General features: G+C 40.7%; 1 long non-coding RNA gene across 2 annotated transcripts; it reads left to right on the forward strand.

The window, feature by feature from the left end:
- Nucleotides 1-1,630: 1,630 nt before the first annotated feature.
- On the forward strand, nt 1,631-10,155 carry LOC134351119 (uncharacterized). 2 transcript variants are annotated; one of them, XR_010019081.1, is made up of 3 exons: nt 1,631-1,694; nt 3,746-3,951; nt 9,155-10,155. It is a non-coding gene; the product is annotated as an uncharacterized LOC134351119 (long non-coding RNA). The 2 variants fall into 2 exon arrangements; XR_010019080.1 differs by lacking the exon at nt 1,631-1,694 and adding an exon at nt 3,279-3,397.
- The last annotated feature ends 5,213 nt before the right edge of the window (nt 10,156-15,368 follow it).

Here is a 15,368-nt window from a genome sequence, read left to right on the forward strand (position 1 = left end):
TCCAGCATATTTAGCCTTTAAGACTTTAACATTTTTCAATGCAAAGTTGTCACTTTCATCGAAAAGAAAATATAAACCTAATCTGCCCAATGTCTCCTCAATGAGCTAAACACCAAGACTGGAACTAGTTTAGTATATCTTTCTTTACTCCCTTCCATAACAAGCATATGTCATTTTTTTTGGTAATTAAGACAAAACTAAGCACAATATTTCAGGTGAAGCCTGTCTAGGCTCTCGACAAATGTAGGTGTAAAAAAAACATCTTTATTCCTGCACTCAAATGCTCTCACAATAAAGGCTCACATTTCAAGATTCAGGATTGTTTAATGTCATCTGTGGATTTTCCCTTGTTTGTGAATCTTTCCAAGGTATTCTGTTCTTACGTTACAGATTCAAGGGTTTTCCCCACTACTGCGTTCATCTGATAGGTTTTCATTCTCTCATTGCTTAAATAGTGAACTGCATTAACTAGGGGAGTGAATTTAAGATAGTGAGAAAAATATTCACTATCTCGATGTCACCTCTTCCAAAGCAGTACATGTAAATCACTGAGTCCTCAGGATTTTTCATTATTTCAATTTCAAATTTAAATTCAAATTGAAGTTTAGTTATTTTTCAACCATATGAAAATACTGCTGAACAAGGCAGCGTTCCTCTGGGGCCAAGGTGGAAAACATACACCGGACATTCAAAAGAGCAAGATAAAAAATATTTTTACACAAAAAACACATAAGTAGCCCAAGACCCTATCGATGTGTCTTGCATATTGATGGTACAGTTCCTGGCAGTGCGCAGATCAGTGAAAAACACCAAGAATATGCTGAATTAAAAGAAGAAATTGAAAGACTATGGAATATGAACAGAGTACTCATTGTACCGATAGTAATGTTTGCAACTGGTGTCATCCCAAAGGCACTACACAATAGCATTAAAAATTAGGGCTGCACAGTAATATCTATGTAAATCTTCAGAAAGCCAAAATACTAAACACCACTAGAATAGTCCAAAACTTCCTAGCGATTAACAAATGAGTGTAATTTAAAAACGCAAACACGAGGACAAATGAGTGTGTTTAGCTATACCCGCACCTCAGATCTTACCAGCTTGAGCTGAGAAAAAATAAAAATTGCAATGATAAAAATAAATAAATAAGCAATAAATATTGAGAATATGAGATGAAGGGTCCTTGATAGGTTGTGGGAGCTGTTCAGTGATAGGGTGAGTGAAATTGAGTAAATTTATCCCACTGGTTAAGGAATGATAAGTGTTCCTGATTCTGGTTCCTGAGGCTCTTGAACCATTTTCCTGACAGCAGCAGCGAGAAGAGAGCATGGCCTGGATGGAATGGGGTCCTAATGATGGATACTGCTTTCCTGTGACAATGTAACACGTAGCTTAACAATGGGGCAAGCTTTACCCGTGATGTTGAGTCATTTCCTGTGCTCTGAGTCCTGGGCTAAGCTTTTTGTAACATCTAAGTTTTGTATGTCAGGATGTTAAAAGACAAATGCACTCCTGTGGTTACCAGTGAACTAATCAAGCTCCTCCACCTACACAGAGTGTTGGCCTCTCCACCCCCGACTATCAAAGGGCAGGAGAGTTTGTTTTCATAGCTCTGTCATAGCACAGTAATGCTTGTCAGTCATGCCTTCATCACGGCTATGATTTGTGTTACGGGGCAAAGCAGTTTTAAGGTAAAAACCTGCCTTCTAAAAATAATAATTAGAAATTGTCTACTCTAAACTGACAGCTCTGTTTCTATTTTACAGGCCATTGAAAGGGGTAATAAACTGCATTTTGTGAGACTAGTACTAATACTTTTCCAAGTGAATGTTTATTTTCTTCTGGTTACCGGCATTCAAAAATATTTTTTTCATAAATATCAGAATGAGAGTCAGAATCAGAATTGGGTTTATTATTCTGGCATGTGTCGTGAAATTTTTTAGCAGCAGTACCATGCGGTACTTGATAAATATAGAAAGAAAAGAAAGTTGTATATCAATTACAGTAAGTGTATATATATATATATACATAAAATAGATTAAAAATAGTGCAAAAACAGAAATAATAAAAAGTGAGGTAGTGTTCATGGGTTCAATGTCCATTCAGAAATCAGAATGTAGAGGGGAAGAAACTGTGCCTGAATAGCTGAGAGTGGGTCTTCAGGCTTCTGTACCTCCTTCCTGATGGTGACAATGAGAAGAAGGCGTGTCCTGGGTGATGGGGGTCCTTAATAATGGATTTCACCTTTCTGAGGCCCTGCTCCTTGAAGACGTCTTGGGTACTACGGAGGCTAGTACACAAGATGGAGCTGACTAATTTTACAACTTTCTGTAGCTTCTTTTAATCCTGTGCAGTCGCACCACCACCACCCCCTCACCCCATACCAGACAATAATACAACTTGGTATGCTGTGAATATTTCCCTGTGAATTTCTCAAGCTTCACAAGAAATGATTAGTTTTAATTTATTATTTTATTTCATTTGAAAATACAGCATGGAAGAGGCCAGCAACCCACCTATTTAACCCTAAGCTAATCACAGGGCAATTTACAATGACCAATTAACCTACGAAATGCTGGAGGAAACCGGGGAGAGCGTACAGACTCCTTACAGATGGCACAGGAATTGAACTCCAAAATCCAATGTCCCCGATCTGTAATATTGCCTCGCTTCGTGCAAAGCTATGTGATGCATAGGTTTAGACACAGTGGTTAGTGCAACGCTATTACAGCTCAGGGCGTCAGAGTTCAAACTTCAATTCTGAAAGTTTGTGTGTTCCCCTTTTACCGTGTGGGTTTCAGTCATATGGTGATACAGCTGGGAGAAATGGCTAGGCTCTGAGTGTTGGAGTTTGGAGTTCAATACTGGCGTCTTCTGTAAGCAGGTTTGTATGTCCTTCCCATGTGCACAAGGGCTTCCTCTGGCTGCTCCAGTTTCCTCCCGCAAACGAAAGACACACTGATTAGAAGGTTAATCGGTCACTGTAAATTGTCCCGTGATTAAACTTGGGTTAAGTAGGTGGGTTGCTGGGTGACGCTGCTTGGTGGGCCTGACGTTCACCTGAAGGTCTGTGCTGTATCTCTAAATAAAGTAAAATAAAAAGAAAGATTGATTTAGCAATTAATATTGACAGGGAAGACAATCCTGTTTTCCTTTCCCACTGTAACAACCTGCTAAACACATTGGTTCATAGTCCATATTGCACTTAGGCAAACATTATGGGTTCATTATGCCATATTTGCAATCCCAGATGTAATCTATTCATCAGATAAACAGCAAGCTACAGATGAACCGTGATCAAAGGTATTATTCTCGGTTATCAATCAAATTGTTATATACCCTCAGTACATTGAAACGTTTCCTGTAGGAAATCTTCTGGTCCTCCTTCGTTTAGGTGAGTATCTTTTAATTCAGTTGCTGCTTACACTAACTTGTTAATCTGGGAGAGAAAAAAGAGATCAGGAGGGAATTAGAGCTGGCAAACCAAAGGAGCTGGCAAATATCCTGATGAAGGGTCTCAGCCCAAAATATCGACAGCTCTCAGAATCAAGTTTAATATCAGTGCATATGCCTTGAAATTTGTTGCCTTTGCAGCAGTAGTACAATACAACGTATAATAATAGAATAAAAAACAAACCACAATTTACAGTGTATATACATATATGAGTTAAATTAAATTAGTGCAAAAATAATTTTTTTTTAAATTACTGAGGTAATGTTCATGGGTTTAATGTCCATTCAGAAATCAGAAGGCAGAGGGGAGGAAGCTGTTCCTGAATCAATTAGTGTGGGTCTTCAGGCTCCTGTACCTCCTCCCTGATGGTAGCAATGAGAACAAGGCATGACCTGGGTGATGGACGTCCTTAATGATGAAAGCTGCATTTTTGAGGCATCACTGCTTGAAGAAGTTCTGGATACTATGGAGGTTCGTGCCCATGATAGAGCCAAGTAAGTTTACAACTCCCTGCAGCTTACTTCAATCCTGTGCAGTAGCCACCAGCACCTCCACCCACCCCCATGCCAATACCAGATGGTACTGTAGCTAGTTAGACCGCTCTCGATGGTACAGTACATCTGTAGAAATTTGCGAGTGTCTTGGGTGCCAAACACCCAATTAAATACAGTCGCTGTCATGCCTTCTTTGTAGCTGCACCGATATGTTGGGTCCCAGAGATGTTGACACCTAGGAACTTGAAATTCCTTGTTCTTTCCACTTCTTATTTGTCTATGAGGACTAGTGTGTGTTCCCTCATCTTACCCATTACGAAGTCCAACATCACTTCTTTGGTCTTACTGACTTTGAGTGCAAGGTTGCTGCGACACCACTCAACTAGCTGATAAATCTCACTCCTGTATGCCCTGTCATTACCCTCTGAAAATCTGCCAACAATAGTTGTATAGACATCAAATTTATAGATGGGATGTGAGCTGAGCCCAGCCACGCAGTCATTGGTGTAGGACTGTTATTCCTTTCCAATAATGTTTCATGACCTACTGAATTCCTCCAGCATTTTGTGTGTGTTACTGCCAAATGTCCCAGCAGTATGGAAACTAAGGGCCCAAATTTCAACCTGCCAGAGAAAGAGTTATGTACAACTGACCAATAAAAAATGGAGCAGTTGACGATACTTCTCTTCATATTGATCAAAGGGCTTACAGTCTGCTGCTGTCCATATTGAGTAGTGTCAAAGTTTCTGGTCCTGGAAATAAAGCGTGGAAAAATATTGTAACAATTAAGGGGGCTATATTAAGTAAACTACATAATTGCAAACTAACAAAGTTGTCATTTAATAGGCTTGATGCTTAATCCTCACTAGATCATAAAGTATACAGTACAGAAATAGACCCTGGAGTTCACAGAACCCACAGCCTCCATGAAACACTAATTTAAATTCAAAGTTCAAAGTTCAATTTACATTTATTATCAAAGTATGTATATCATATACGACCTTGAGATTCGTCTCCCGACAAGCAGCCACTGAACAGAGAAACCCAGTAAAACCCATTAAGAAAACACCATCAAACACCCAATGTGCAGAAGAAAAACAAATCATACAACCAATAAAAAAAAGCAAGTAACGTTTAAAAATGAAGTTCACAAAAGTCAGTCCATAGCCACAAAGCCAGTTATCACTGCAGTTGATTCAGCAGCCCATTAGTTGAAGGCCATAGCCTTAGTTCAGTACAGAGATGAATAAACCTCATGATGGGCGAGCTGATCTGGCCCATCCCTCAGCTCTGGCACCAAACACCTTGACCATTTCAATCTGGCCCAGTGCTTATATCGTCCAAGCCTCAGGTCATTCCTCACTCTTGGACGCGGGCCCTGCTATGTCAATAAGTTCTCAGATCTGGGCCCATTGCCTGGATTTGCCCCATACAATTCAATTCAACCCAGCACATAAATCGATCAAACCTTTGGGTCTTTCCTTGTTTTCAGGACCAGGTCCACTGCCTCGAATCTGCATTGCCTCTGCTTGCCTCAGCTTGGTTCTGCACATCGAATCACCTCCAAGTCCATTCCAGCAATGGTCAGGTATTGGCTCATTCCCCATCTAAGCCCCACTGCCTCGATTCAGCAAATACATATGAGGCTTTTATGAAATGTTTAGGTAGAACATAAGAAATAGGAGGAGGAGTAGGCCATCCGGCCCATCGAGCCTGCCTCGCCATTCAATAAGATCATGGCTGATCTGTCCGTAACTCAGCTCCATCTACCTGTCTTTTCCCGATAATCCTTAATTCCCTTACTATGTAAAAACTTACTGTACCAAGCTGTTCCTTAAATATATTTAGTGTGGAAGCCTCCACTGCTTCCCTGGGCAGAGAATTCCACAGATTCACCACCTTCTGGGAGAAACAGTTTCTCCTCATCTCCATCCTAAATCTTCGCCCCTGAATCTTGAGGCAAGCTCCCTAGTTCTAGTCTCACCTACCAATGGGAACAACTTTCCTACTTCTATCTTATCTATCCCTTTCAAAATTTTGCATGTTTCTATAAGATCCCCTCTCATTCTTCTGAACTCCAGAGAGTACAGTCCCAGGCGACTCAATCGCTCCTCATAGGTTAACCCCTTCATCCCTGGAATCAACCTGGTGAACCTCCTCTGCACTGCCTCCAAAGCCAGTATATCCTTCCTCAAGTATGGAGACCAGAACTGCACACAGTACTCCAGGTGCGGCCTCACCAGTACCCTGTATAGTTGCAGCATGACCTCCCTGATCTTGAATTCAATCCCTGTGGCAATGAAGGCCAACATTCCGTTTGCCTTCTTAATAACCTGTTGCACCTGCAAGCCAACTTTTTGCGATTCATGCACAAGCACTCCCAAGTCCCTCTGCACAACAGTGTGCTGCAATCTTTCACCATTTAAATAATAATCTGCTCTTCTATTATTCCTTCCAAAGTGGATGATCTCGCATTTGCCGACATTGTATTCCATCCGCCAGACCTTGGCCCACTCACTTAACCTATCTATATCCCTCTGCAGACTCTCCATGTCCTCTGTACAATTTGCTTTTCCACTCAGTTTAGTGTCATGAATGTGAGGAAGATAGAGGGATATGGTCATTGGGTAGATAGGAGGGATTAATTATTGAGCGTATTTGATTTACTTTTTTAGCTGTTTTTTAGGGCCTGTCCTGTGCTGTACTGTTCTATATTCTATGTACACAATTTAACACAATCACCCTCTCCTCTGAGTCTTCAGTTCACTCTGCAGAAATGCAAGGTTGTACGAACTGTTCAAAAGCTCAATTCTGAAAGAGAAGTTACAGGCTGTTGATTGTAGTGATCATATCTGTGAAAAAGTGTGAGTAATACAGTCAACAACAGGAATTCTGCAGATGCTGGAAATTCAAGCAACATACATCAAAGTTGCTGGTGTTCTAAACTTCTTCGGTGTAGGCATCACCGGAAGAGGTTCTGACGAAGGGTCTCGGCCTGAAACGTCGACTGCGCCTCTTCCTATAGATGCTGCTTGGCCTGCTGCGTTCACCAGCAACTTTGATGTATGTTGCTTGAGTAATACAGTCACTTTTGTTTTGTCTGCTACCAGCAAGTCATCACCGGGCTTCACCAGTGTCATTTTAATCTCTAATCCCACACTAATCCCATTTTACTCTCCCCGTTACAGTCTGATGACCTTACTGTTTATTAAAATTAACGCAGAATATGTTTGGTGGTTAGGTGGGATGTGCAAACGCTAAATGAGACAAACTAGAGGAGTAAATATAACATGGAGAGATTTCAGAAGATGTGATAATAGGCCCAGCATTGAATGACGAGGGTGGAAAGTTGCTGAAAATCGCTTGCATGTAGCAGGCCACAATGGCCTGTGGGCATGGTTGGAAACAAAAGCTATATAATCACCCTGCTGGCAGTGTACAACTTCCACTGTGCAACCCACATCATCTGCCATCCTTTGATGACTGAGCTTTAAGATCAAAATATACTACCATATCTTCAGGGAAAAAAAATGAGTGTTTAAATATAGCTGCGTTCAAATCCAAAACATGTTTCAATAATTAAATGGTCGCCGTTTGATTCAAGGATGACAAATGGAAAAAAAATGCATCTTCGTTTTTTAAATAAATTACTTACATTCGCAGATGAAGTAAAATAGAATGGAGTAGCCTTCATTAGACATGAATATCTGATGTGACTTATTGAGTACATTGCTGTCCTTAGCGTGGCTGAAATATGGACATTAAACTTAAGAGCTCAGACTGTTCTCATGTTCAAGGACCAAGGTCAGCAAAATTGCCCTCAATTTAAAGCTCAGCTGGACCTTGTGATCTTTGCAATTCTGGGAAGATAACAACAAGCCATAACAGTGTTGCAGAGGGGAAATGATTCCCTGCTGTCCACAAACCACAAATCCAAACATATTTCAATAAAAGGCATCCTAACATGCCATATGGAATTAATCTGTTTGAATGATACATACGCCCCTAAATCAAAAAATAAAACGTTGCCACTTGTCATAAAATCAAATGTAATGTTGCCCAAATGATTCACGGTTCATTTACCCGTATCTGTGCTGTGGTTGACTGCAATGGCAATTTGGCAGCTAATTTCAAATTAAACAAAAGTGCTATCTCAGACATCTAACATCATCTTTCCATAACCCTCATTTGAAGTACCTCTGTATATACGATATCTTTATAGCCAATGTATTACATGCATATGAAAATCTAACAATCCTTCAATATATCAAGAAATTATTTCACATTGGCTGTTAAAGCTGTACCCAAACTCTTCTTAAGATCATAAGACCATAACAGATAGGAGCAGAATTAGCCCATTTGGCCCATTGAGTCTGCTCTGCTATTTCATCATGGCTGATCCAATTTTCTCTCTCAACACCAATCTCCTGCCTTAAATATACCCAGTGACTGGCCTCCACAGCCAGTTGTGGCAATGAATTCTACAGATTCACCACTCCCTGGCTAAAGAAATTCTTCCTCATCTCCATTCTAAATGGATGTCCTTCTTGTTTGAGGCTGTGCCCTCTGGTCCTAGACTCTCTCACCATAAGAAACATCCTCTCCCCATCCACTCTATCAAGGCCTTTCAATATTTGATAAGTTTCAGTTTCACTCTTCAGAATTTCAGTGAACAGGGGCCCAGAGCCATTAAACACTTTTCACACGACATGCCTTGCAATCCCAATATAATTTCTTTGAACCCTCTCCATTGTCAGTGCATTCTTTCTTAGACAGGGGCCCAAAACTGCTCACAGTACTCAAATGAGGCATCACCAATGTTTTATAAAACCTCAACAGTACACCCTTGCTTTTATAATCTAGTCCACTCGAAATGAATGCGAACATCACATTTGCCTTCTCTCCACCAACTTAACCCGCACAAGGACGCCCAAGTCTCTTTGCACCTCTGATTTTTGAATTTTCTCTCCATTTAGAAAGTAGCCTATGCTTTTATTTCTTCTACCAAAGTGCATGAACATAACTTTCTGACAATGTATTCCATCTGAATCATTATTTATCCCTTCTCAATAACTGTTCTTTTTAAGGACCAATTTCCAAAATCATCTTATCCTCATTTCTTTCAAAATATACATTTATTACTAGACACAATTTTGCTTTTATGAGACAAATCAATTCTTTATGTTCTTTGTTTCCACTCTAGGGTTACCCCTTGAATGATGTCCTTCCGGTAAGGGGGCGGTGAACTCAGATGTAACATCTTCTGCAGGGACAATCAAACGTGTTATTTTCTTTTGCAAACTTATTTTTTTTCTGTTTGTTGGACATTAAGAAGTTAAAGCACTGCAGGTCCACCCCATCAGTGAGTTGGTCATTGGTGGAGAAACTGAAGGAGCTGGAGTTGGTGCGGACGGTGTTGTTGCCTGCGAGAAAGGGATATTTTTGCATGGAGGAGGGGTGCAGTCCAGCAACAAGTGATTGCCTCTGTCTCTTTTATTGTGATTGTAAGATCCTGTTGGACATTGGTAAAGTGGAATACTGCAAGTCCATTTCACTGGCTCATTGGTGAATGGCGAGGTAGCTGCGTGGTCTTGGTCGTAGTGAGAACTAGCTGTTAAGCCACCGTGTTGCCTGCTTTCAGCTGTCCAGGAGAGAGGCACTGAAATCGGTGCTGGAGACAATGTGGCATGGTGTACATGCTGCAGTGTTGCTGCTGCTCGGCATTTTCACTCGGCAAAAGACAAGCTGCATTGTGTTCTACAGGGATTTGGACTATATTTTTTCTGTGACTGTATTATACTGCTACCTCAAACACGAGGAAATCTGCAGATGTTGGAATTTCAAGCAACATACATAAAAATTGCTGCTGAATGCAGCAGGCCAGGCAGCATCTATAGGAAGAGGTACAGTCGATGTTTCAGGCTAAGACCCTTCGTCAGGATTGACGAAGTGTGTCCTGAAGCTACCTTATGTGTTTGCTGTATAATATGTGCTATATGTGCCTTGTGCTGTGTATGACTGTTGGTACTGTGTTTTGTACCTTGGCACCAGAGTAACACTGTTTCGTTTGGCTTTATTCATAGGTACTCATGTATGGTTGAATGATAATTAAACTTAAACATGCATTTATTGTAGCTGTAGTCTCATTGTGAGAGCACGTGTGTGAGCATTGGACTAGCTACCTGAAGGTCGTGAGTTCGAGCCCCAGCTGAGGGAACATGTTGTGTCCTTGAGCAAGGCACTTAATCCCACATTGCTCTGCGACGACACTGGTGCCAAGCTGTATGGGTCCTAATGCCCTTCCCTTGGACAACATTGGTGTTGTGGAGAGGGGAGACTTGCAGCATGGGCAACTGCTGGTCTTCCATACAACCTTGCCCAGGCCTGCGCCCTGGAGAGTGAAGATTTTCCAGGCGCAGATCTATGGTCTCGCAAGACTAACGGATACCTTTGGTCTCATAGCGTTCATGCTCATTACAGCAAATAATAAAGGCAGAGCTACAGTAGAACGTCCTTTACCAAAGCCAGTCACTACTACTTACCCATTGGTGTTTAGTATTAACCAATGTTGCACACCATGGTAGCGTAGTCGTTAACATGACACTACTGCGGTTCGAGGCACCTAAGTTCGAAGTTCAATTCCAACATCGTTTGTAAGGAGTTTGTTTGTCCTGCCCATGAATCCATGTATTTCCTCCAGGTGATCTTATTTCCTCCCACATTCCAAAGATATAACAGTTCATAGGTGAATTAGTCTTTGTAAATTGTCCTGTGATTCGGCTAGGGTTAAGTAGGTGGGTTGCTGGTCAGTGCAGTTTATTGGGCTGGAGATGCCTGTTTTGTGCTGCATCTCTAAAAAAATAAAATAAATAAGGGATTATATGAGCATTTTACCATGCAGGCACAATATAATTCTCTCTCCCTACTGAAAAAAAAAATCTTGCTTTAATCTGACAGCCCAAATACTAGTGGAGTCCTGGAAAATGTCTAATGCACACAGGGGAGACATTCCATTTTAAAGTTACTGGTGACGGAGTGGTATGGGTTGGTTGAGCTCTGTTACACTTGAGAATGGCTGTTTTCCACTCTACCATATTGGCACTTGGCAAAAAGACTCCCAGGAATCCAAGTTGGTCAAACGTAGGTGTTACTTCCTACACATAGTCCAATAGTTAGGAAAAAGAAACAACAGAGACAGAAAAATGGCTGTTGTGTATTTAATATTCAAATATATAAATATATTGTTTAATTAAGCATTCTTGTTAGTTTAAATAATCCATGATGGGTTATGTGAATTGCATGCATCGTCATGCTGCCACATGATATCTGCACACCTCGCTTAAAGTAAACTCAAAGTTAGACCCCCATTCCCAGACTCCCATGGCTTCCTTTGAATTAATTTAATGTTTTAAAGTTACAAAACACAACAATGGTATACAGGGGTTAACTGTCTAAAATAGTTGGCAATCTGCACATGATGCAACCCTCTGTGGCCAGGGCATTGTTTGCTGTTGAATGTCTTCAAGACCAAGGTCAAGTCAATGAAAAGAAAACTGAACACAATCCCCGGAACTAGGTGTGCATTTCATTATTTTTCTAACAAAATCACCGTTTTATGATCTAGTCTCTACTGAATAAAATCTGTGACTATCTTAGCCCCATAATGATTCTGCTGTCAAGAGCAATATAATACCTTGCTTTGCTGTTTGTGCATCATGAGATACTTTTCTTTTCCACAGCATAGTTTCTTTTACATACAGTTTTGTGCAGAAGTCTCAGGCACAGATATATAACCTGCTGTAATTTTATATATTGTACTGTACTGCTGCTGCAAAAACAAAAACAGGTTTCAGGACCTATGTACAAATATACAGCCTAAGACTTTTGCACAGTACTGTAGTAATTTAATGTATTGCACTGTATTGCTACCACAAAAAAAAACATATAGTATGTGAGTGATAATAAACCTGATTCTGATATGGGTCTCTGTTGTGCAGTGAGAGAGGGAAAGGGGCAGGAAGAGGGACATTATGATTGGGAAAGGGGGAAGAGAGAGGGGAGGGAGTCGGAAGCACCAGAGAGACATGCTGTAATGATCAATAAACTAATTGTTTGGAATGAAATTACCCTGCCTGGTGTTTCGGGGCTGTGTGTGTCTGCACCCGTGCCACCACTCCCCCCAACTGCACCTGGCACTTCTTCTCTATCACCTATCCCAGAGCCCTCCCTCGCCATTTCCAATATCCTTTATTCCCGCCAGATGTACAAACTCGCTCTCCACTCCACGTTGACAAGTATAGTGCTGTGCAAAAGCCTTAGACACCTTAGCTATACAGTGCCTATAAAAAGTATTCACCCCTCCCTCGGGAAGATTTCATGGTCTATTGTCTACAACATTGAATCACAGTGGGTTTAATTTGTTTCTTTTTGACACTGATCAACAGAAAAAGACTCTTACATGTCAAAGTGAAAACAAATCTCTACAAAATGATCTAAATTAATTAAAAATATAAAACATAAAATGATTGATTGCATAAATATTCATCCCCTTCTAGTCAGTATTTGGTAGATGCACCTTTGGCAGCAATTACAGCCTTTAGTCTGTGTGGATAGGTCTCTATCAACTTTGCACATCTGAACACTGCAATTTTTCCCCAATCTTCTTGACAAAACTGCTCAAGCTCTGTTAGATTGCATGCAGGTTGTGAGTGAACAGCCCTTTTCAAGTCCAGCCACAAAATCTCAATTGGATTGGGGCCTGGACTCTGATTTGGCCACTCCAGAACATTAACTTTTTTGTTTTTAAGCTATTCCTGTGTAGCCTTGGCTTTATCCCCGTGTCATTGTCTTGCTGGAAAATAAATCTTCTCCGGAGTCGCAGATCTCTTGCAGACTGCATCAGGTTTTCCTCAGGATTTCCCTGTATTTTGTTGCATTAATTTTACCCTTTACCTTCACAAGCCTTCCAGGGCCTGCTGCAGTGAAGCATCCCCTCAGAATGATGCAGCCCCCACCATGCTTCACGGTAGGGGTGGTGTGTTTTGGTGATGTGTGGCATTCAACTTATGCCAAACATAGTGTTTAGTCTGATGGCCATAAAGCTCAATTTTGGTTTCATCAGACAATAGAACCTTCTTCCAGCTGACTACAGGGTCTCCCACATGCCTTCTGGCAAACTCTAGCTGAGATTTCATGCAAGTTTTTTCCAAAAGTAGCTTTCTCTTTGCCAGTCTCCCATAAAGCTGAGACTTGTGAAACACCTGGGTAAAAACAGTTGTTGAATGCACAGGCTCTCCCATCTCAGCCACTGAAGCTTGTATCTCCTCCAACATTGTCATAGTTCTCTCGGTGGCCTCCCTCACTAGTCTTCTTCTTGCACGGTCACTCGATTTTTGAGGATATCCTGCTCTATGCAGATTTACAGCTGAGGCAAATTCTTTCCATTTCTTGGATTTCTTGGTGATTGATTTAACTGTACTCCAAGTGACTTGGAAATTTTCTTGTCTCCATTTCCTGACTCGTCCTTTTCAATAACCTTTTGGTGGAGTTGCTTGGAATGTTCTTTTGTCTTCTTGATGTAGTTTTTTGCCATGAAACTGACTCACCAGCAGGCGGACCTTACAGATTGAAGTGCACCTTCAATAACTCCAAAAGACTGAAATTGTGTAAAATACTGAAAGGCTTTTATTCGCTGTACAATACGACCACCACGGTGAGTGTCTGCCCCCGGACTGAGAGGGAGGGGCAAGGTGAAAACACCTTTATACAGGGCTCTGTGGGAGGAGCCAAAGGGGCAGTCAGCAGAGGGGCGTGTCCAGACAGTTAACCCAGTTACAACATATATATGGTTTACCACACAGATACAGGGCTAATTTTACTACAATCAATTGAAAGACCTTGACTGCACACGATGATCTCCATTTAACTAATTATGTGACTTCTTAAAATCAAGTGGCGACACCAGTGATAATTTGGTGTGTCATATTAAAGAGGGCGAATACTTATGCTATCAATTATTTTTTGTTTTGTATTTGTAACTAATTTAGATCACTTGTTTGAGATCTGTTTTCACTTTGACACAGGGGAGTCTTTCTCTGTTGATCAGTGTCAAAAAAAAGCCAAATAAAATCTATTGTAGAGAAAACTTACAAGGAGACTGCTGCGACCTGAGCACCTGATTTACAGAGGAACGTTGAATAGGTTAGAACTTCATTCCCTAGAACATAGGAAATTGAGGAGAGAGTTGAAAGGGGAATGCAAAATTATGAGGGTTAGAGATAGGGTAAATGCAAGCAGGGCTCTTACACTGAGGTTGGACAAGATTACAACTAGTAATTGGTTAAGAGAGAAAGGTGAAATGTTTAAGGGAAACACGAAGGGGAACTTCACTCAGAAGGTGGTGAGTGTGTGGAATGAGCTGCCTAGTGTTGGATGCAGGCTCAATTTCAACGTGCAAGAAAAACTTGGATGGGTACATGGATGAGGGTGTATGGAGGGCTATGCCCATGGTGCAGGTCGACAGGAATAGGCAGATTAATTATACTAGATGGGCCAAAGGGCCTTTTTCTCTGTGGTAGTGTTTTATGACTCAGTGACTCTATGCCAGTGATATTAAACCTGATTCTGATTCTGAAATGCAAAATGTCTGAATATATGCCTTAAAAACATTTTTATTTCATTGCTACCAATATATAGAAATTTGACACACTTAATTGTGACAATCAATAGAAATCTCTTCCAATTTGCTTTTGTTATCTTTTACTATAAATTAATGTATTTGTATTTCTGTAATGCTATGATTCAGGAAACAGTTCCTCAGCCACCTTGAGGAGGCATTTGAGAAGGACTTTGTCAATGACTTTTCCTTCAGCAGAAAGCATAGACCCACTCTAGTTCTCACATCCAGACGAATAGTGGATACAACTTGCCTCCTGCATTGAAGATTATCATGATTACAACATCTCTTATCTAGTTTATTTTCTTCATTATGTAGTTGATTAGATTGTGGATTTGAAATTTAGGATTTCAGTAAGGCCTTGTGATATTTGATTTTGCAAATGGCCTTCTAATCTTCTTGTCAGTAAGAAGTGGAGCCAAGTCTAAGCTAAATAGGTTGTTTCAGAATGAAATCCAGGATGCTTACATCGAGAATGGCATCAAGGATGAAGATATCCTCAAAGAGCAGATGCATAGATTTCCTATTTATGTATATGTTAAATGTCCCCAGTTAAATTTTCCAGTAAGTAGTTTCTTCCTAATTTTCAAGTAAGTAGTTCCTTCCTACTTTTCATGCAACCCAACTTTAAATACGTCAGCTTGACCCCATTGGAGGGTCTTGACCTGAAACATTGACTGTTTATTAATTTCTATAGATGCAGCCTCAACTGCTGAGTTCTTCCACCATTTTGTGTGTGTAG

This window comes from Mobula hypostoma, chromosome 1 (assembly GCF_963921235.1).
Source record: "Mobula hypostoma chromosome 1, sMobHyp1.1, whole genome shotgun sequence".
NCBI classification, from domain to species: domain Eukaryota; kingdom Metazoa; phylum Chordata; class Chondrichthyes; order Myliobatiformes; family Myliobatidae; genus Mobula; species Mobula hypostoma.